This window comes from Heloderma suspectum, chromosome 1 (genome assembly GCF_057233095.1).
Source record: "Heloderma suspectum isolate Gila_16-S chromosome 1, 16-S_ref, whole genome shotgun sequence".
NCBI classification, from domain to species: domain Eukaryota; kingdom Metazoa; phylum Chordata; class Lepidosauria; order Squamata; family Helodermatidae; genus Heloderma; species Heloderma suspectum.
Genome location: NC_139458.1, coordinates 198,817,463 through 198,839,744, shown reverse-complemented (window position 1 = coordinate 198,839,744; position 22,282 = coordinate 198,817,463). Strand labels below are relative to the sequence as shown.

The 22,282-nt window shown below is 42.9% G+C and overlaps 1 protein-coding gene across 9 annotated transcripts in view; it reads right to left on the bottom strand.

The window, feature by feature from the left end:
- The window catches only part of GULP1 (GULP PTB domain containing engulfment adaptor 1), a 276,060-nt gene that overhangs the window by 234,984 nt on the left and 18,794 nt on the right, over window positions 1-22,282 (bottom strand). For 2 of the 9 annotated variants that reach the window (XM_084815658.1, XM_084815715.1), the window contains exon 2: window positions 5,167-5,285. The exons of the other annotated variants lie outside the window; for them this stretch is intronic. The gene's annotated coding sequence lies outside the window, so the exon portion shown is untranslated. The remainder of the gene's footprint in view (window positions 1-5,166; window positions 5,286-22,282) is intronic. 9 annotated transcript variants of the gene reach the window in all.

Here is a 22,282-nt window from a genome sequence, read left to right as displayed (position 1 = left end):
CTCCCACTAGATGCCATTTAACAGAGCTTACATAACTGTTACATCCAGTTTTCAGAATCTTTTAGCTAAACACAAAGCCCCTATAAAGTTTACAATGGGGAAGCACTACCAGGAGTCCAGTTCCTCTTCAACACCACAATGAGTCCCCACGGCATTTGTGTTGTACCACTCACATTTGTATCTATTACTCGCTTTGCCAGCACAGGCAAACATTTGTCATAATAAAACCTCTGATTCATTCAGTGCCATGGCAGGCACATGCCAGGAGGAGTCTGTAAGACTTCATCAAGTTCCAAATGAAGCTCTTCCATCCTCTAGCCAGTTCATCTCACTAGATACAAAAATCACTGGAATTACAATGGACAGTTTATATTTTGGAACACATTCAAATATCCTTGCAAGTTATTTGAGATGGCTTTCTAGAGGAGGACACTGAGCTGTCAACTTTGAAGATGTTTATACTATTGCTGGCCCCATCCCGGCCAAAGATTTATGTACTGCATCCATGCTACAGCATTAGCTTTTCTCGTCTGACAGATACTTGCCAGAGACTTGTATTCATATTAATCCTTATTTTCTGAATGAGTCTGAAGTTTATTCAAAACCTTATTTTATTTTGCTTGACCTTGGCACCCTGACTATCATGTCTTTTTAGCAAGAAGTGTTGGAATTTGTAAAATCAAATCAAGCACAGAAGCCCGGAAATGCAATACAGCCAAGAAAACAAACAACTGCACAATGAGGCAACCTAATGCCAAACAATGTTTCGTCAGGAATATGTTTGTCCTTCTTTTCGCTAAATGCACATTTTCAAGGCAATATTTGATTTCAGAGCCCCAGAGCCAGTCATTTCAAAAATCCAATTTCAGTTTCAATGGCAGAGAAATGTTATTATTTTATTTGTGAAGAAAAAGTATTCATCTTTGAATTCTTATAGGAAATCACTATACTAAAGAATAATAATTTGAAGTATCTCAAACTAATATCCCACCAGCTGCCTTCTTTCTGCCAAACTAAGTTATTTGCTCTCTCAAACATTAAAAAACAGAATTTGATGTGTTGTGGAAAACTTAATGTGGACCAATGGCACCCTCCTGAGTAGTCCCCTCTGTGAACTTATTTTTTTCAAGCACTAGCATCAGAACCAGAAGTATCAACATACCTTTGAACACATACGGGCAATTCACAGGCAGCATGTGGCCCTTAGCCGATTTCCATGCAGCGCACAGGCCCCTTCCCCGTTCTTCCCTTCCCACTTGCCAACTGACTGGTGCTGGAAACAGCCAAGGACAGTGCCAGTTGACAAGCTCCTCAACTGTTTCCAGCTTCAATTAGCTGGGCATAAAGAAGGCATGATGAGATCTGAACATGCCGAGAGGGAAGGGTAAATGCGAGTGGATGTGAGGGGAAGAGTGAGATTGTTGCAAAGAGGCTGATTGTGTGATTGGATGGGCAGAGGGCTGTGTGTTGTGTATATGTGTGAAAGAGAGGCAGCGGGAGAGAGAGTCCAGGTCCAACACACCACAAGCACCAGTCCCATTTCCACATGTGGCCCTTGGAGGGAAAAATGTTGCCCAGAACTGTTTTAAAAGGTGAGAATAATTGCTCCCACCCCATGAAGTAGCATTGATCTTAATTTTGAAAGGGGAAACAAATTGTTAAGTAAGTGATGTTGCTATACATACAAATAGCTCATGTCAGGTAAAATCCAACTGTGTCCATCCACTGATGGAACAACATCTGCCAACAGAGTAAATTTCCCCCTTCCCCTGCAGTGCCCTGTGCTCCCCTCAAATGTGCGCTTGGGTGTTAGGGGATCCTCTGGAACAGATTATGGGGCATGCAGGGGCTGCCATGGGGAGGAGAGGACAGAAAAAGTCTATTGCATGAGTGGAATGGTGGATGTAGCCCATCACGCTCAAACAATTACCTTGAATGGAAAAGCACTGCCCTCACATCATTTGACAAAACTTCCACTGAACTCAGGAGGACAATTCAAGGGTAAAAGTGGCTTAATATTAAACAGTCATCATGTTTTACAGGGATACAATATAAAAGACTTAAATCTTTCTTTTTAAACAGTTAGGTATACACCCATAAAAAATAATTATTAAACAGGACATAGAGAAAGCACACATGAAAGATTGTCAGCTACTGACTGATGATGACATACATGAAAAATTGGCTACCTAATTTAAAAAGCACACAGTTAACTAATTAACTTTTAATATTGGCACTATTTTTCTTTACTAAAAATAACATTTGCTCTTAGAGGCTGAAAGGCAATCTTTGGGGATACACATGCTGGGATATTTCTAACTCTCCAGAAATTAGTCACTACCATCCTGAATTGTCAGCACATTGAAAATGAGAAGACAACAACTGTACACCATGTTTCTCCTTTAATTAAAAACTGTGGGAAAGGAAGTTCATACTAAAGTCACATCTATAGTAAAAATTACAAAAAAACCTTTTTCTGCTCTTTAATTGTACACCAAATGCATCCAATCATGAACAAATGTGCCGAACAATTCTGTATTACTATGTATTTATTAATAATGGACATATTTCTACTGCAGAGCTTTAGTAGCAAGTTAGCATCAGATACTCTAAATCAGTGGTCTCCAAACCTTTTTGATTGCACACCCCTATCAGTGAAAAATGTTTGAGCATGCACCCCCAATATGTATATCTATTTATAAATTATATATGTACTACCGAACTAATATATTATGTACATTATAAGACATACACAAAAATAAAAATTAAACAGGATGAGATAAAGATGAAATAAACAATATTTTTAATAAATAAAATAAAAAATATTTTAACAGTACAAAAACCCTATTTGCTATCACTTAAAAAATATTATTAATATAATTTGTAAATCCACTTCACTGTGCACACGTCACTGCTATAAACTGACAATCGAGCGAGGGCACCACTGCCAACTTGCAAGGGGGGGGAAGGCAAGTTTGACCAGGCTCCTGCTTGCACCAGAGCTAGGAGTCCCGCTCGCCAGCTCCGCACCCTGTACAGAGTCCCCACTCCCTGGCCAACTGGTAGCTTGGCCCGGGCTGTTAACCCTTCCCGTTCTCCTTTGGCAGGATGCAAGCTGAGAGGAATGTGCCCGCTTCCCTCTAGGCTTCAAAAAGAGAGTGGGAAGGGTTAATCTCCTTCCTCCTCTCCTTCGGCAGCATGGCAGCTGAGAGGAAAGCACATGCTTTCTTCTTGGGCTTTCTTCTCAGCTTCAATCTGCCAAAGGAGAGCAGAAAGGGTTAACCTCCTCCTGGGCAGTTAACCCTTATTGCTCTCCTTTGGCAGGATGGAAGCTGAGAGGAAAATGCCCACTTCTTTCTTGGCTTCATTCTGTGAAAGGGGAGTGGGAAGGGTTAATCTCCTTCCTGCTTTGCTGAGTGGGAAGGGCTAATCTTCCTGCTTTCCTTCAGCTGCCGCCACCCTCCTTGCACACAACGGCAGCTCATAGGAGCAGCGGGAGGCAGCTCGCACAACCCAGTGGATCGTCTTGCACACCCTCTGGGGTGCGTGCACCTGACTTTCGAGACCACTGCTCTAAATAGCTTAACAGACTTTGGGCAGGATCCAATGCTGCCGCTGCACCTCCACTGTTTGTGTTGTGCCAGTAGGACCAACCACTAGCGCAAGGGGAAGCTAGCGCTTCCTAGAGCAACCCTGGAAGCCAAAATGCTTGTTTCTTGAATGGGACACATCAGTGGAACTCCCTTCTGCTAGCTCTGCTGAACTGTTTCATTCAGGAAACAAGCATTTGTGCTCATTTCCAGTTGCTTTAGGAAGCACTAGCTTCCCATTGCACTAGTGGTGGGTTTTGCTGGTGCACAGCAGCGTTGGATACTGCCCAATAGGACAAAAAATGTAAAAAAACGGGGTTAGCATTATGGCGTGAATGACACTGAAAACACATTGTAATCCAAGTACAGGTTTTACAGGTAAATAGGTTTGCGAGATTTGTGCCATGTTCAGTTCACAGCTGCAGGGCCTAAATATATATTAGATGTGTATGCATGTAACAAAAGCTTTTTCTAGAGAGAGTTCAAGAGGGAGGCTTTGGCTACCTGTGATTTCATTATACAATTCTGCTGTAAATCTATCCAGTCTGCATGCAGTTTCCGTAACATCTGCTGTCGTCATATTCTTTTGATCAGTTGTAGGACCAGTAGTGTAGTGGCAAATTGAAAAGTGCAGGGTCCCTTCGTGACAGTCATAGCCACGCCCCCTTCTAAGATTATAAGATATACAGCCTTCAACTGGGATCCAAAAACAGTGCAGCTGAGAGTAAGGCAGTGGTATTTCAATTGGACGTCTGAGAAAAAATGCAGGGGTGTTAAAAGCTTTTCCACCCACCCACCCACCCACTCAAAAACGAACATTTTATGTTTTCAAAATATGATACTCTATGGAACCTTCATCCTCTCATCTCAGCCCTCATAGACAGATCCTTCTCATTTAAACAGCCCCTTGCACACTCCCTTAGCGCCCCACCGCTACCCATTAGCCTTTCCTAAGCTCCTTCATTATATCTCTCCCCTCCCCCAAGAGAGACATCCACACACCCAGCTGGATTGAAACACACATACACACACACACACACACCTCTTCTTTTTCCCCTCCCCACAACTGATTTTTTTCTCTTTCCCTTCCCTCCACCAGGGTTTGTTTGCCCAGGTACATGCCAACCTTGTACCAAAAAGTGTAGCTGACAGAGCAGGTTGCATTTGGCAGTTCTGCTTACTGTAGAAATTAATGTTCAAGAATTAACAGTGCAATCCAATGGGTGTTTATTTCGAATTAAATTTACAGAGATCTTGGGAAGGCAGCTCAGGCTGCAGTCCTAAGCACACTTACCTGGGAGAAAACCCAACTGGCAACTGAACATAGTGGGACTGACTTCTGAGTAAACATGCATAGGATTGTGTGATAAATCCTAAAAACTGGCACAAACCAACTCATACAATGAATCTTAATAATTCAATAGCTGAATTATTGCTTCTCATCTTGCTTCGCATTTGCACCACCCATCTGCCTCTATCTTTTTCACGTTCATCAAGATGTGAAAGAAATTTTTCCTTAAAATTTCTCCACCCCCCCCCCCACACACACACACTGTAAAGTCCTAAACACACTTACTGAGGGAGCTGGTGTATTGCTGCAGCCCTGTTCTCCTTTCCTGTCCTGGACTTGTGGGAGTGGGATAGGATGGTGCTCTAGCTGGCTCTGGCTGCTGGTACTGGGTACAGTTTGGAGAACTGCCAAGAACAAGTTTAAGCATCAGGAGTTTTAAGGGTGATGCAATAATGAAGATCCCCAACATAAACAAACCTCAGTTAAGGGTATGTAAATCAGCTTTATGTGTGTTGTTAAATAAAAGGTACAAAACAATGGGTGCATATTTTCAAGAGGAGGACAAGACTCCACACCCTTATTTCCTAAAAGCACATTATATCTAGATGGTGTGAGGAAAAAGGAGAACATAATAATGATGATAATAACTTGTATAATCAAAAATTAAGTTTCAAACAGCTATGTAATTTTAGATTACAAATTAAATTTAAATTTTGATTGTAAGCTTCTAGGGGCAGATACCTGACTGTTTTGCTTATGATTCTCTGTAAAGTACCACATATATTGTAAAAGTCAAAGTCTGTGCATCTTCTGGAAGCAGCTGAAGACATGTTTTATTCAAACTGTCTTTTGGTGACCAGCAACAGGATAGATAAAGTAGATTGGTTAGCATATTGCTACCAGCCCTGAGCCTTTGGGATGAAGTAGACTATACATCCAATCAATTAAGGGTGCAATCCTATGCATGTTTAGATGGGGGGGAACTACAACTCCCAGCATTACCCAGCCAGCCAAGCTTTGAGCCCTAATTAAATAAATAATACATCAGATATGGACAACAATGGTGATGTATTTTTTTTCTACCTCAGATAAAATAGTAACCCTATCATATGGATAGAATAAAGCCTCATGGCCATGGGGCTTACTCTCAAGTATGTGGGCTTACTCTCAAGTAAGTGCAAAGCAAATATATGGAGGAAATGAGTGTGGGGTGAGGGGAGAGGGAGAACAAGAAAAACGCTGCTTTACTTAACAAATTTATTTAAAGACCATCAAGGTTGCTGGTAATTTGCACTTTAGGCCCTCACCCTCTGCAGGAACAGCCAAGAAGAAATGCAGCAGGCTGCAGCCTTCCCAAACCTGGAGCCCTCCAGATTTGCTGGACAACAACTTCCATCAGCTCCAGGCAGCATACTGACTATGCTGGCTGGGAGGGGAAATGATAAGATTTGCAGTCCAACACATCTGAAGGGCACAAGGTTGGGAAAGGCTGGGTGAGAGAAGCAATTGAGAAGTTCTGCGGCCCCTGCCCAGAGCTGTGCGGAGGCAGGCGAGGCAGCTGCTGCATCAGGGCTCCCAATATCCATGTACATGTCTTCTCAGAAGTAAGCATTTAGATTTCAATGGGATTTATTCTCAGGCATTTCTTATCATTTTAATTTAATTTTTAAATTTTCTTTTCATTTATTTTTCACTCACATAGACTTCCTCTTTCTTCTCTCTGCCCTCCCCACGCCCCGACCCCACACCCCATACCCCTCTGCCTTCTTTGGCTACTGCTGCCACCGCCACCACCACCAACCAACAAACTGACTGAGCTGACCTATCTGAGTCTGATTTTGGCCAGCGTGTTTTGGGGCGCAGGGTGCATAGTGTCTTTCACTGCAGCAGCCCATGCATGGTGGCTTGCCATTGCTCTACAACTGGCTGGGCTTGCTGGGGGCACAGGACTGATGAGTAGCTGCTGCAAGCAGTAGCAGCAGAAGCGACTGCTCTAGGGCTCTTCAAGCCACCTGCCCTGCCCCACAAGTAAACCATGGTGGCAGCTCCCCCCCCAACACTCCTGCTGCTGCTGTGGCCAGCAGAAGCAGCAGCCCTGAATGGGTGGCTGGTGTTGCAGGATGATGAGGGCAGCACCGGGCATGCAGTGGGGATGGGCGGAGAAGCTGATAGCTGAGGAGGAGAACAGGGGCCACCAAGAGGAGGCTACAGAGCTCCCTCAGGCTCCCTCTCTCGCCCCCTTTGTCTGGCCAGCTCTGCATGGTAGACAAGAGGCAGCTGTCAGCTGCCCGCACTCCCTTCCTCTGCTCCCTTCCTCCTCCTCCCCTAGCAGACTGCAACCTGGCTGGGAGCCAGCTGCAATAAAAGTGCAGGAGCGGAGCCCCGGCATGACCTGCCACCACTACACCACTGTGTAGGACTTTGCTAAAAGTCGTGTATTTCAATTTTAGAATCAAATTAATGTTTTGGGGAGAGCAAAACTATTTCCTGAAAAACCCTTCAAATGTACAAATGTTCACTCCCATTGTTTTATTTGCTGTAACTGCTACTGTCCCACCTCCATTTCCCACCCCTGGTTAGGACTTTCTGCTTCCCTGAATGATCTCCACCAATCAGCGATTGCTTCCTGAACAAGCCACCTGGGAGATCAGAGGTTACTGCAGACAAAGCCTATTCAGAATGAGAGGAATGCTTTGTGAATAAATGAACTCTTTACACCATTATGCACGGTGTAGAGAAAGGGGCTAGGGAGACACTTTTCTCCTCTCATAATACTACAACCCAGGGTCATCCCATGAAGCTGACTGGTGGGAGAGTCAGGACAGACAAAAGGAAGTAGTTCTTCACACAGCGCATAGTTAAGCTATGGAGTTCACTTCCACAAAGTGTAGTGAGGGCCACCAAAGGGGGACTGGATAAATTCATGGAGGTTATGGCTATCAGTTGCTAGTAGTTCTGATAGCTATATGCTACCTTCAGTACCAGAGGCAGTATGCCTATGTACAGCAGTTGCTGGGGAACTTGGGTGGGAGGGTGCTGTTGCACTCATGTCCTGTTTGTTGTTTTCCCATGGGTACCTGGTTGGCCACTGTGTGAACAGAATGCTGGACTAAATGGACCCTTGGTCTGATCCAGCATGGTTCTTCTTACGTTATGTTTACAGTGCAATCCTATACATGTCTACTCAGAAGTAAGGCCAGCTGAGTTCAGTGAGATTTATTCCCACATAAATGAGTACAGGACTGCAGCCTCAGTCTCCTTTTGTAGCAATCCCCACCCCAAATGAAAATAAACACCAAAAAGACAGAACATTTTTCAACCCTGACAAAAATGTTTATAAATTTCACCCTTTTTCTGGTTCAGCCCTCATTATTATTTCATTAGGGATTATTATTTTATTGCAACCTTCACTAGCCATAGATAATTTTAAAAATCACCAAAAAAAACCATTCAGAAATAAGGCAGACATTAAATGAAAGAGTCATAAAAACATTCAGTGTGCCTCTCTACTCAAAGCCACTCTATTTATTTTTTCATAAATAGAGAGGGTGGGGAAAACTCCACTAGGCTTTCTTATATAAGTTTTAGTGTAATGTGTAGTTTGCCCTCACAGTCCAGGTTTTTAAATTAAAAAACAATATAGAGAGTTGTCTTAACCAATTTGTGTTCGTTAAATATTCATAGATTGTTCTATACAAATAAAAATTCAGAAAGTATGGTGTAGTCATTAATGACTATCTGAGAAAATGTGTTTATGTTAATTTCTAATAAAACAAACTGTTAGGATTGCAAATTTGCAATAAGGAAAAAGCCTAATCTTCAAAACATGTCAGTAGCAACAGTTCCACCTGCTGCTATGAGGCATCTACAGGAAAATTACTTTTGCAATTGGACAGATACTACACATTTTATTTTCACATCATCTATACAGAATAGTCAGCATATTTTGCGTTATTCAAGAATTGCCTAGTTGCAGCCAGATTCCTTTGACATAATCATTTCATCCTAGCCTATGAATGTACAAGATCAGCTTATATCTAAATAATCTAGTTTAACAAAACTGGAGACTAGATGAAAAACTTATTATCATTTCTTCTATATGACAATTATCAAGTGCAAAATCCAAAGCACTAAACTCACACAGTACCACCTTCATTTCAATGCAGCATCAACGGGAGCAGCATTTAGTACAGTGTACTCAACAGTACTGCTTATATTGCCCATCTGCATCCAATTCCTCCTCACACATGGCAATTCCCAGCATAAATATCACTTCTTTGAAACAGAAACATGCATTGACTGCACATGTACTTTGATACAGGCACACAAGGTGGGGAGGTGTGGCATCGTGAAATAAGTGAGTGCTTCACACACACAACGGTGCACATGTGTCTTTCCTATACAGATGTGTCCACATAGCAAATTGGCACATGTGGAGTGACCCACAGGAATGCACTAAAAAAGGCTACATCTGCTCAAATCCAAGGACTGAGTCTTAGGGTTTGGGGCTCCCCCTGCCACAGTGGACATCCAAATAGTTGATCTGAGGTTTGTATCACTGCTGTGCCAAAATCCATCCAATTTCCCACACATTTTCTTTCTCTGCAAAAGTGGCTTTTATCCTTTCCTGCCTCATTCTCAGGGCACTTTTGAATAGAATTTGTTTTGGTGGCATTTTCCAGCTTACCTTACTTTTGCAAAGAGGCTGAGGGTGTTATATCTTTTTCCCCTTTCTACCTCTCTTTCCTAATATTTTTTGTTTAAAAAATCCCCATTAAATGTAAGTAATGATTTCTCCCATATATTTATTTCCTTAATCTTCTAACCAAGGATCAGCAAAGCATGAAAGAACCATTATTCCGTGTCCTGCACTCTGGGATGATCGAGAAGACATCCTGGCCTTCCTCTCTCTGACAACCTTTCAAGTACTTGAAGAGCACTATCGTATCTCCCCTCAGTCTTCTCTTCTCAAGGCTAAATGTGCCCAGTTCTTTCAGTCTCTCCTCACAGGGCTTTGTTTCCAGTCCCCTGATCATCTTTGTTGCCCTCCTCTGAACCTTCTCCAGTTTGTCTGCATCCTTCTTAAAGTGTGGTGCCCAGAACTGGACACAGTACTCCAGATAAGGCCTAACCAGTGCTGAGTAGAGGGGAACTAGTACTTCTCGGAATTGGGAAGCTACGCTTCTATTAATGCAGCCCAAAATAGCATTTGCCTTTTTTGCAGCCACATCACATTGTTGGCTCATATTCAGCTTGTGATCGACAACAATTCCAAGATCCTTTTCACTCGTAGTGTTGTTGAGCCACGTATCCCCCATCTTGTAACTGTGCATTTGGTTTCCTGCAGAACTTGGCATTTATCCCTATTAAATGTCATTCTGTTGTTTTCTGCCCAGCGCTCCAGTCTATCCAGATCACATTGAATTTTGTTTCTGTCTTCTAAAGTATTAGCCATCCCGCCCAATTTTGTGTCATCTGCAAATTTGATCAGCATTCCCTGCACCTCCTCCTCCAAGTCATTCATAAAAATGTTGAAGAGCACTGGGCCCAGGACTGAGCCGTGCGGTATCCCACTCGTTATCTCTCCCCAGTTTGAGAAGGTCCCATTGATAAGCACTCTTTGAGTCCGATTCTGTAGCTAACTGTGGATCCACCGGATCGTTGTTTCATCTAGCCCACTTTGAGCTGGTTTGCTCATCAGGAGATCATGGGGCACTTTGTCAAAAGCTTTGCTGAACTCGAGGTATATTATATCTACAGCATTCCCACAGTCCACAAGGGAGGTTACTTGATCAAAAAATGAGATCAGATTCATCTGACAGGACTTGTTTTTGACAAATCCATGTTGGCTTCGAGTAATCACTGCATTGTTTTCAAGGTGCTTCCAGATTGATTGCTTTATCAACTGCTCCAGAATTTTCCCAGGGATTGATGTCAGACTGACTGGTCTGTAGTTCCCAGGTTCCTCCTTTTTACCCTTTTTGAAGATAGGGACAACATTAGCGCTCCTCCAGTCATCTGGCACTTCCCCTGTCCTCGATGATTTCTCAAAGAGAATAGACAGCGGTTCTGAGAGTTCTTCTGCCAGGTCCCTTATTACTCTAGGATGCAGTTCATCTGGCCCTGGAGATTTGAACTCATTCAAAATAATTAGGTGTTCCTTGACCATATGCCTATTGATCTCAAGCTGCAATCCTGCCCCTTCAGCCTGTACTTCGCCTTTGCCAGGGGGGTCATAGACCCTCTTTTGGGAGAAGACTGAGCCAAGGTAGGAATTGAGCACCTCTGCCTTTTCTTTGTTATTGTTTTGCCATCCTTATTTAATAGCTGAACAACCATTTCTTTCCTCTGCCTTTTACTATGCACGTAGCTGAAGAAAGCCTTTTTGTTGTTTTTTGCATCCCTCGCTAACCTCAGCTCGTTCTCGGCTTTAGCCTTCCTGACACCATCCCTGCAATTCTGTGCTACCTGCCAGTACTCTTCCTTTGTTACTTGGCCTTCGTTCCACTTCCTATATGTGTCCTTTTTTGTTTCAGGTAATCCCTAAGCTTTTTGTGAAGCCACATTGGCCTCTTCTGTTGTCTTCCACCTTTTCTTCTTTTTGGAATTGTTTAGCCTTGAGAAGAGAAGACTGAAGGGAGATACGATAGCACTCTTCAAGTACTTGAAAGGTTGTCACAGAGAGGAAGGCCAGGGTCTCTTCTCGATCATCCCAGAGTGCAGGACATGGTATAATGAGCTCACATTACAGGAAGCCAGATTCCAGCTGAACATCAGGAAAAACATCCTGACTGTTAGAGCAATATGACAATGGAACCAATGACCTAGGGAGCTAGTGGGCTCTCCCACACTGGAGGCATTCAAGACGAGGCTGGACAGCCATCTGTCAGGGATGCTCTGACTTGGATTCCTGCATTGAGCAGGGGGTTGGACTCAATGGCCTTGTAGGCCCCTTCCAACCCTACTTTTCTATGATTCTATGATAGTGCTCTTCAAGTACTTGAAAAACTGTCACAGAGAGGAAGGCTAGGATCTCTTCTCGATCATCCAAGAGTGCATGACACCGAATAATGGGCTCACGTTACAAGAAGCCAGATTCTAGCTGAACATCATGAAAAACATCCTGACTGTTAGAGCAATACAACAATGGAACCAATTACATAGGGAGGTAGTGGGCTCTCACACACTGGAGGCATTCAAGATGAAGCTGGACAGCCATCTGTCAGGGATGCTCTGACTTGGATTCCTGCATTGAGCAGGGGGTTAGACTCGATGGCCTTGGAGACCCCTTCCAACCTTCCAATCCTATGATTCCATGATTGTATGAATGGTGCTTAGTACTATGCTCTGAATAAATTAATGAAAAGGTGCTTGAAGTGGTCTATAATCATCCTAGAAAAAATGGCTTTTATTGTGGACAAAAGTGGTCAAATACAGTCAGTAGCATACAAACACACCCATAGTTGGTGGCTCATAAGTAATGGAACAAACCAACATCATTTCAAACTTAAGGATCACCTTCAATACCTGGATGAAAATCCTTTGCAGTCAATGACTGCCTGAAGTCTGGAACCCATGGACATGACCAAATGTTGAGTTTCCTCCTTCGAGATGCTTTGCCAGGCCTTTACTGCAGCTGCCTTCAGTCTTGTTGGTGGGTCTTTCTGCCTTCAGTCTTGTCTTCCATAAGTGAAAGGCATGCTCTATTGGGTTGAAACCAGGTGACTGGCTTGGCCATGGAAAAACATCCCACTTCTTTGCTTTGAGAAACTCTTGGGTAGCTTTTGCTGTATGTTTTGGGTCATTATCCATCTGCAATATGAAGTGGTTTCCTATCAGTTTGGCAGCATTCAGCTGAATCTGAGCAGGAAGTATAGCCCTACACACTTCAGAATTCATCCTGCTGCTTTTATCAGCAGTCAGGTCATCAATAAACATCAGTGACCCAGTTCCATTGGCAGCCATACATGCCCATGCCATAACACTGCCTCCACCATGTCTGACAGATGATGTGGTATGCTTTGGATCATGAGCTGTTCCTTTCCTTCTCCATACTTTTCCCATCATTCTGGTGCAAGTTAATCTTGGTTTCATCAGTTCAAAGAATCTTATTCCAGAAAAGGGCAAGCTTTTTGAGGTGTTTGCTGGCAAAGGCTAATCTGGCCTGTCTGTTCTTGAGCGTTACCAGTGGTTTGCACCTTATTGTGAAGCCTCTGTATTTACATTCATAAAGCCCTCTCTTGATGTTGACAATGACATGCCTACCTCCGCAAGAGAGTTCTTGACCTGGCTAGATGTTGTGAAAGGGTTCCTCTTCACCATGAGCAGAATTCTCCGGTCATCCACTTTAGTTGTCTTCCATGGTCTGCCAGGCCTTTTGCCGTTGCTGAGCTTGCCACTTAATGCCTTCTTTTTCAGGATGTTCCAAACTGTTGTGTTGGCCACTCCCAATGTCTCTGCTATCTCTCTGATGGGTTTATGTTGTTTCCTCAGCCTAATGATGGCCTCCTTCACTCGCATGGACACCTGTCTGGACCTCATGTTGGGAGTTCCAGTGAACAGCTACCAAATGCAAATGTAAAACTCAGAACCACCTCCAGGCCTTTTATCTACTTGATTGGTCATGCGGTACCCAGGAAACAGGCCACACCTGACCATGCAGCTGCTTGTCAGCCATTCGTTCCATTAGTTATGAGCCACCAACGATGGGGGTGTGCATATCCTACTGGCTGTCCTTCCTGAATGGTTAGTGCCCCACTTTTGTCACACCCCTTGAATTACAGCTGACAGTCCTGACTTTGCTCCCATCTGGGTGTGTTTCCTTTCAACTTCAATGTGGTGGTGTACAGAGGCCAACTGCCAAAACAGTTATCCTTGTTCCAATATTTCTGGCCCTGACTATATATTGCAGGAGCCCTTTGGATGGCTACCGTGCTTTTTTTTGTGGCCTGCACAGAGAGTCACGTAGCCCACCCACTCACACCATGTTGATTCCTGTCAACTCAGACTTGGGCCTTGTCTACACTTGCAGCAGGTTGAGGTGGTAAGAATCATGATGTGATAGAATGGACTACACCACTTTAGACTTCAGGTACGATCACCAGCTTGGAACGCACAGTAAAAATTAAACATAAGGGAGAGATCAAGCCCAGCTAATTCCCTGTTACAGATCTCTATCTGTAGGGGGGAAGTATTCACATGGGGAGCATTCAGAATGTGCCCCCCCCCCCCCGCATCTTTAAGTGGCATGGTCCATTCTCTCACCTCAGATCTTTACCATATCATCTCTGCCTCATTCTACCACATTTGTTAGTCTGGCCCTAGCTGTCAAGTGTCAGGAACAGGTAGCAAAATGTGCTACCAACCCACAGAGGAAGCTGTTACTTATTTCCATCACCACAATGCTCCACATTAGTGAAAAGGCTCTATTGACAAGATGTTAGCACACTGGGTTGAGAAGACCAGACTATGCAGTAATAAGAAATATCTACACCACTGGCTCAGCCTTTGCCGATGCTGTGTGGGGGATGCCCATGTTCATCTTGCTCATCCCCAGTAGTGGCATAGCTCCCTTCCTCCCTGCCTGAGCGACATCTAAGACAGTGCTATTATTGAGGGGGAGAGAGGCCAGGCACAGAGACTCAAGCCCAGGTACAATTATCAACATATTTATCTCCATTAGCCATAGCACACAGGCACCTGTTTCACACATGAGCCACAGGACAGGAGCATCAAGATCACCAGGGAGTATGGCAGTATTGCTGGCTCTAGCCTTCAGCATTCATGTGGTGTTGACATCTGGAGATAGGGTCATCAGCATGACTGGTGCCAAAGGTGGGGCTTACGGCCCTTCTAACAGATAAATTGTGTTATGCGCGATTCACGCATGAAGGGGGGGGGGGTCCTCTGTTCAAATAGGATAGCTGGCAATGGCTTTCCAGAGATAATGGTTTCTGCACAGACAGTCATGCCCTTTTCTAGGATACTCCATTTCATTCCCCCAGCCCCTTGAATGTGGAGGGTGCTCCTTTGGCAACATAAGGATTGACTCACAGAGAATTGAGTTCACTACTAATATATAGGATAGGCCTGCTGCCCTCTGTGTTTATTATTAGTCCTATTTATTGTCCCACTCCAGAAGCTCCCATTCCCATTTAAAAAAAAAAAGAAACAAGAGGGAGCCAAAGGACCACTGATTCCTCTCAATTCTACTAATAAGTCCTACACACGGGCCTGAAGATATATACACATCTCTTTTTCTTCAAGGGAATCTCACTACTCTCTTACTACTGGCAGTCTGGGCACAGCTTCCATAAATCTCCAGTATGGCTGCCAGATGTTTCCTGCAATAATAAATTCTTCTTACTTCAAAGCATTCTTCCATATTCAGGAAAAAAGCACGTAGCCCCCACAGAATGTAATGCCTATCTGGTATCCAGATCTTTCCCAGCTCTACACCAATCCAAGAATGGGTGCTACAGTTCCTGGTTGTCGTCTGTTTCGGATGACTTGAACCGGCATTCTAGGGCACACCTCATTCACAGAATTTTACAGGGAGTCCACACAATGAGGTCTACCACTTGTAACCTGCCCAGGTTTTCCTACCCGCTTCTTCCACATTTTTTCTTACCACAGAAAATCCATTAAGGAGGGAAACATGGAATAACTGCACAATGCCTTTGAATTGGTAGCACTAGGAGCCCTCTGTCTGGAAGCACTCTTAAGACCCAATGCAATGAGTATGCCATTCAGAACTCAAGTAGGCATGCATACATAAGGAGAAGATCAAGAAGAAACTCCATACACTATAGGCTTGCTACCACTTCCAGAGAAATTCACTTTAAAAATTCAACAGATAAACAGCTGCATACAAGAATAAGCTCTGGTGTTTGCTATATTGAAGATCCTATCCTGAACTATGAGGATAAAAAGACTTTATAGTTTTGTTGTGCTTCATTGAGCCCTTAGCAAACGTGCTTAATTTCTGGAAAACCCAGCTGGCTCACACAGAGTCTGAGCTTACAAAGAAGACCAGAGACTAGACAGAGAGTACAGCATACAAAGATGCAATTTATGCCTGAGGATGGAGTCTAGTGAAAAAAAGCATTAATAAACCTGGATACCAGTAATCTAGCTCAAGTAGCATTATTTCCCCCTCAATGTCATACAAACTGGCCTCAAAAATCGTCACTCCGTCATTTGTTAAAATCCGTGTCTCAGTTACGCCAAGGTATACCAAGAACGGTAAGAATATTGCTGCTGAGTTGATCCAAGAAAATGAGACGATCCAAGAAAAAATTGGAAGCTCAGTGACAGGGCACATGCTTTGCAAAACAGAAGGCTGTGGGATCAATCACTGTCAGCTGTAAGACAAACTGAGACTCGGTGGGACACTTCCTATGATTGGAATGTAGCAATTGAAGGACATAACTCCTTCAAAAATAATAGATGCAAAAGAAAGGGGAGGGGGAGTAACATCATATATCAAAAATGTGTGCAGCTGCACAGACATTCAAGAAAGTGAACAAGGTAGCCCTGCAGCAAGCATCTGGGTAAAAAATAAATGGAGAAAAAGATAACAACCATGTGTCTGGAATGTACCGCAGAACACCATCCCAAGGAGAGGGTGTGGATGATACTTTCCTGAAAGAAACTGCAGATGCTTCAGGGAAGTTTAAGTGGCCATTGTGAAGCAAAGAAACTTCTAAGAGAGATTAGAACAAGAGACTGCTGAGCTATCAAAAGGTTGTGTTCTACCTTCTCCAGCTTGAATCAGAATAAAGAGTGTTTGTTTAAATCACACTACAGGTGTTAATTGGCTTACCAATGGCAGGATGCTTGTGTTATCAGCAACAAACGTTTTGTGAATGAGCACTGTTAATAATGTGATTGCCACTGTCTGTACTTGCTGCATTTCGTTTCCCTATTGTCTCATTGTTTGCAAAAAAAACTCTCCCACCCATGTGTATATATTATCTACTTGTCACTCTGGATAATACTTCATGCATTTGTAGTCCATGAAAGCTCTATATCGCAGTAGATTTGTTAAGACTCATTGTTGTTTCAACTACCTTGATATTTGCTGGGAGGCAAACTCCATGAACCCTGGAATCTTCAACAAATTCCTGACATGCCATGCTGACAACTTCCTCTTTCAGAAGGTATAGGAAGGAATAAGGGGATTGGCTATTTTTGACTTGATCTTAACCCTAATCTCCCCTTTGTAGCCTGAAGTGGTGCGTTCCAGGAGGAAACTTGCCATGTACTTCTGCTGTATGGATCCTTGGTCTACCTTCAGCTGCAGGCATTCTCGCTTGCCATGTCTTGGGCCCAATCTTCATGGCCAATTTAGTGCAGAGCAAGAGCACATCGGGGTCGTTCATGACAGATGACGCTGTCGCCAATCCACAGCAACCCTGCAACTTCCCTCTGGAAACAGGGCATTTTCACAAAGTCGTTTTAGTGTGTTGTTTTCCTTAACCACAGCTCCCATGCAGTTCTCTACAGTGTGCCCCATCCCCCCACATTAACTCCTGGGTGTGCGTAGGGGTGTTCATATGACCTGGCAGTGACGGTCAAGGGGGGGCACCCCTTCCCCCCCATTTCCTCTTTTTCCCCATTCGCAGTACGGCACTTTTGGACACAGGCTTCCTTTCCCTACTACTTCACAATAGCACTGTTTTAATCATTCACAATATCACAGAAATGCTGTTTTCCCATTCACAATATTGCAGTAGCCTGCTTTACCCATTCACAATCTGTAGCTGCGCTGTTTTAGCCATTCACAATATCGCAGTAGCACTCTTTTAACCTTTCACAATATCCCAATGGTGGATGAGAGGGGAGAGATGTGGGGTACACGACAGACAGGGTTTTAACTCAGCATTTTCATTAAACTTCCCTAAGCAGGGGGGCATGGTCATGGGTGGAGAACAAGCCTCTCTCATTGGCTGAGCAGCACCTACATGGCCGATGACATTCAGTTCTATTCGCTGGACTCCACCTACACAACCTGAAGTATGGCAATCTCAAGTGCCATGTGACCTGAGAAAGCAGGTTTTTAGGTAGTGTATACTCCACTTTTCTTGCTTTGTGTGCCACTAACAGACCAAAGCTATTTCATGAAAATCCAGATAAAACCACAAAGCACTTCAGAAAGCACTACCACTTGGATTCCCCCTTGGTCTGATCAAGGGAACATTTCTCTTCAACTCTCCTGTCCTGTCCTGTGTCAGGTATTGTTAAATTAAAGTATGTACCTAGCAATCTGAATGTTCAAGTTTTTCTTTTCTGAATTTTCCTTAAGGTATTATAAAAACATCAAGACATGCTTGATATGCTTAAAAATGCAAATATGTGTCAGCAGTAATAATGTACAGAAACTTCAGGTGTAAAACTACACCACGGTTTATGTTCTGTGAATAAGCCTTGGACTCACAGACTCCCTACTGCCTTCTCTCTAATGCCAAACCACAGTTTGCTATTACATCAGAACCAAGCAAACTATAGTTTGCACAAACTGTACTTTGCTTGGTACAGAAGTAAGGGCACACTATGATTTGCTATGAAAGAAGTAGTGCAGGAGAGCATGAGGGGAAGAGGCAGCCAGAGGCTCAGGCAAATAATGTCGAACTAGGGTTACAGTGCATTGGCATAACAGCTGGTACCCTCCTTCTTCCCACCAGCATATTCCTGTAGGATCAGTGCCAAAACCACTGGTCCCAAATAAAAATTTAAAGGATTAATAAAGCAAAATTGTTCACATATATATCATAAACAATAAAGTGTGTTGCTTAAACTTACACTGAATGTTAGGCTTACTTTTATTTTATGCTCTACATTATGTTTTCTTTTATTTAATGCTTCTTTGGCTGAACAGCACCACCTAACTTTATAGTAGGCTTATTAAATTCTACAGACTTCCCCCGATGCAGTGTCATTGAAATGTTATAATAGTGTGTTCCCCTTCTATACTTACTGCACTTTCTACTACAACATATACATTTTCTGGGGTGTCTCCTGTCTTGTTCATGCTCAACTGGCCTTACTCTTACATTGAACCTTGACTTCTGACTCTCTACCTCCCCATTTGAAAACACTATCCTAAAGCATGGCTGTGTTGATTGTATTTCTAACCTGTACACGGAGACTAACCATGTTATGACTTCAGAAGACTCCACAGCCTCTGTCATACCCATATATCTGTCTATTAAGGCCAGAGTGGTAGATTTTTCACTGCTCTTCTAAAAATATATACAACTTCTCTGTGGCGTGGGTACTTGAGGAGCCTCTTGACTAGTTCTAGTTAACAGAGTTGTGCCACCTAAAAGCCTATGAAGTAAAGAGTGTGACAAAGGATTTCTGAGACTCCCATTAAGTCTTCTCCCTTTCCTCCACCACCACCCCAGCAACCTTTTCAGAATACAGTTTATCAAGAACTACAGATGGATTAGTCAATTACAAAGAAAACTCTCCTTCTGCATAAATCAATGAAATCATGCCCAGGGTTTAGCCTTGCCTATGAACCCCTTGGCTCTTTTAAGAAAGAAGCATACAACAAATACATCCCAGAATCAATAACAGAGCTTATCAAAGCATCACTGTAACAAGAAAGGGAAAGTACCACTGTGGAAAATAGGAAGGTAGGAGCAGTAGTTAAGCACATGATTATCACCTCTGCACTGAAGGAAATATACCATGGGAATCCATGAACAGAAAATGTATTAACAGCCCTCCCATGTTTCTTAAGATCAAAGACCCAAGGCTGCCAATTAAATTAGAAACATGGTAACGGCACAAAGACTTGGCTAGTTGCCTTAAAAAGCATTATGTACCCACTATATCTTATGAAATGCACTAACAATACTGGGTGCTGGCCCTAAAGGTTGTCCTTTCTATACAGCCAATACCTAGGTAGATAACATTTGTGTTCTTTAGCTTCTATTGAATTTGCCTGACCCATGATTGTTCTTCAAAATTATTACCTGGTCTATACAACACACACTTCAACTGCACTAACACTAGCTTTTAGACACCATTGATACAGGAAAACACTATATAAATTTCTCAGTCTTTAGAACCTCTTTCTCCTCTCATCTTCTCTTAGTAAAACTGAGACTGATATCTTATTTATGAAATTGGGGACTTAAAAACAGAATAATGTGGGAGTAGAAATTACGTTAAGAAAAACATTCAGCAAATTTATTCTAGTTTAACAAAATAACATTGTAGCCCAGGGTTGCCAACATGCAATTAGAAGGGGGGGGGGGAGAGAGAGAGAGAGAGAGAAAGAAAGAAAGAAAGAAAGAAATTATATTTTGCAATTTCCATCTCCCCACCCCCTCCCAAAATCCTATTTCTTTGTTTCTCCTAGCATAAGTTCTAATGTAAACCCTTTGGAGAGGAAGCACATATATTTCCTTCTAAGCATTAATTCAGAGACAGATCGCTATAAACCTGTTTTCATGACTCAGGACCAAAGGCACAAACGGGACCACCATATGCCAAACCCATCTCCAAACAGATGCTCAGTGCCCAAGTGTGCAACTTTTCCAACTGAATAGCAGCTTCAGAGCAACTGTGGGACAGATGAGTTACACCACCTTCCTGCTGAGCACTGGGAGGTAGATGGGAGAAATTATTGTTTTCAAAAGCACCCCAAATGAAAATGCAAATACTAACCGCAGCACTCAGTTCTAATACTCTACATCCTAAGTGGCTTAGGTTTATACATAATATTCTACTGATGCATTCAAGCATGTTCTCCCGATGCCACATTACTGCCGAAAGGAATATTTTAACATATCATACATAGAATCCTGAACCATCTTAATAGCAAAATGCTTTTAAAAGAATTCAAGCATTGGTTTATAAATCGTCAATGACAGTAGAGTTGCTTTAGGCACCTTATGTGGTGAAATTTGTTCCTGCTGGAAGTACCCAACAAATAAACATTGTTGAGCTTTAACCTAGATTCCTATCCAAGCTCAGTCATGGAGTTTTAGCTCTCACAACCACTGTTCCCCATCCATAAGTAAGAAATAGTCACCACACCTATATTATTAAAAAAAATAATTGGAGGTAGGCTGCAATGGATCAGGATTGTGAAACACTTTGCACATTTTCCCCTGTTCCAGTGTCTTCCTAAGCTTTGGTCCCAAAAGAAGACCACCACAGAACTGGCCTCTTTGACATTTCATCATAAGGCTTAGTTAAAACAAACAGCCAATGAGGTAGTACAACTTTTCCTCTTCACATGGAGCTTCTATCCTGAGATTGAGATTGTTCCTTCACAGAAGCTTGCAGGCTCTTTACATGACACCATGACCCTTCAGGGCATCTCCTGCACTAAATGCCCTTTGCTCCATTTTTAAATAGATCGCAGATCATGAGCTATCAAATTACCCTGTTGTGTTCCACTTGAGTTCCCTCCATGAAAAGAGGGAAAGCAGCAAGAGGAGCGAGATCAATGAAAGATAATGGAAGACTCAGATACGAGGCGAAAGAGGAGGAAAAGGAAGCAAATGAATACAGGAGTCGTCGTGATCCTGCACTTAAAACGGAAGCAGAAAGCCCCGTTTTAAATGCAGGATTTTAGGCTGGTGTACAGATGCCCTGTATCACCTCACACTGCAGGTGACAGAAACCATGTGATAGAATGTGGGGTGTGGGGGCAGGGGGAGTGATCCTTGCATATACAATACTGGGGAATCTTGGAGAAGCTAATAATAATAAATAATGTATACAGTCATATATATTGCACCTTTTACGGAGTTTCACATAAGTGGTGAAATGTCATACAACTGACATTTAGTTGTATGGATTTTACACAGATACAGAGTCTTCTCAGTCCTATTAAGAATTGCAAAGATCAAACTGACCTCAACAAATACAGCCTTTAAATACACAAACACACCCACACAGACTAGATCGCTTGTAGCATTATGTTTGCAAGACTAGTTAACATCCCTCTGACTCAGGACAGTCTATCTATGAGTTCTCAATATAGGAGTCTACCAGACTCTAGAAGCCAGAAACAGAAAACAGGTAAATATGAAATTAAGTTAAAGTAAAAATCCAACAAATAAATCACTGGTTTAAAAGATCATTCACATGAGGCAAAAGCCACAAATGATTTTTAGGGATAGGTGAACACCCACCTCTTACTCTAAAAACCATTTGCATTTGTGAACATTCCTTGCAATTACTCAAAGAAAGCAACTCTACCTACAAGTGGACTAGCAAAATGCCCCTCATAATGAACAACAAAAAGTTACTTCTATCAAGCATTTGAAGAAGAAGAAGAAGAAGAAGAAGAAGAAGAAGAAGAAGAAGAAGAAGAGCAGCAACTAAACAAGGTGTGTGTGGGGGGGGGCGCTGTACACTGCAAGGGCTCCTGGTA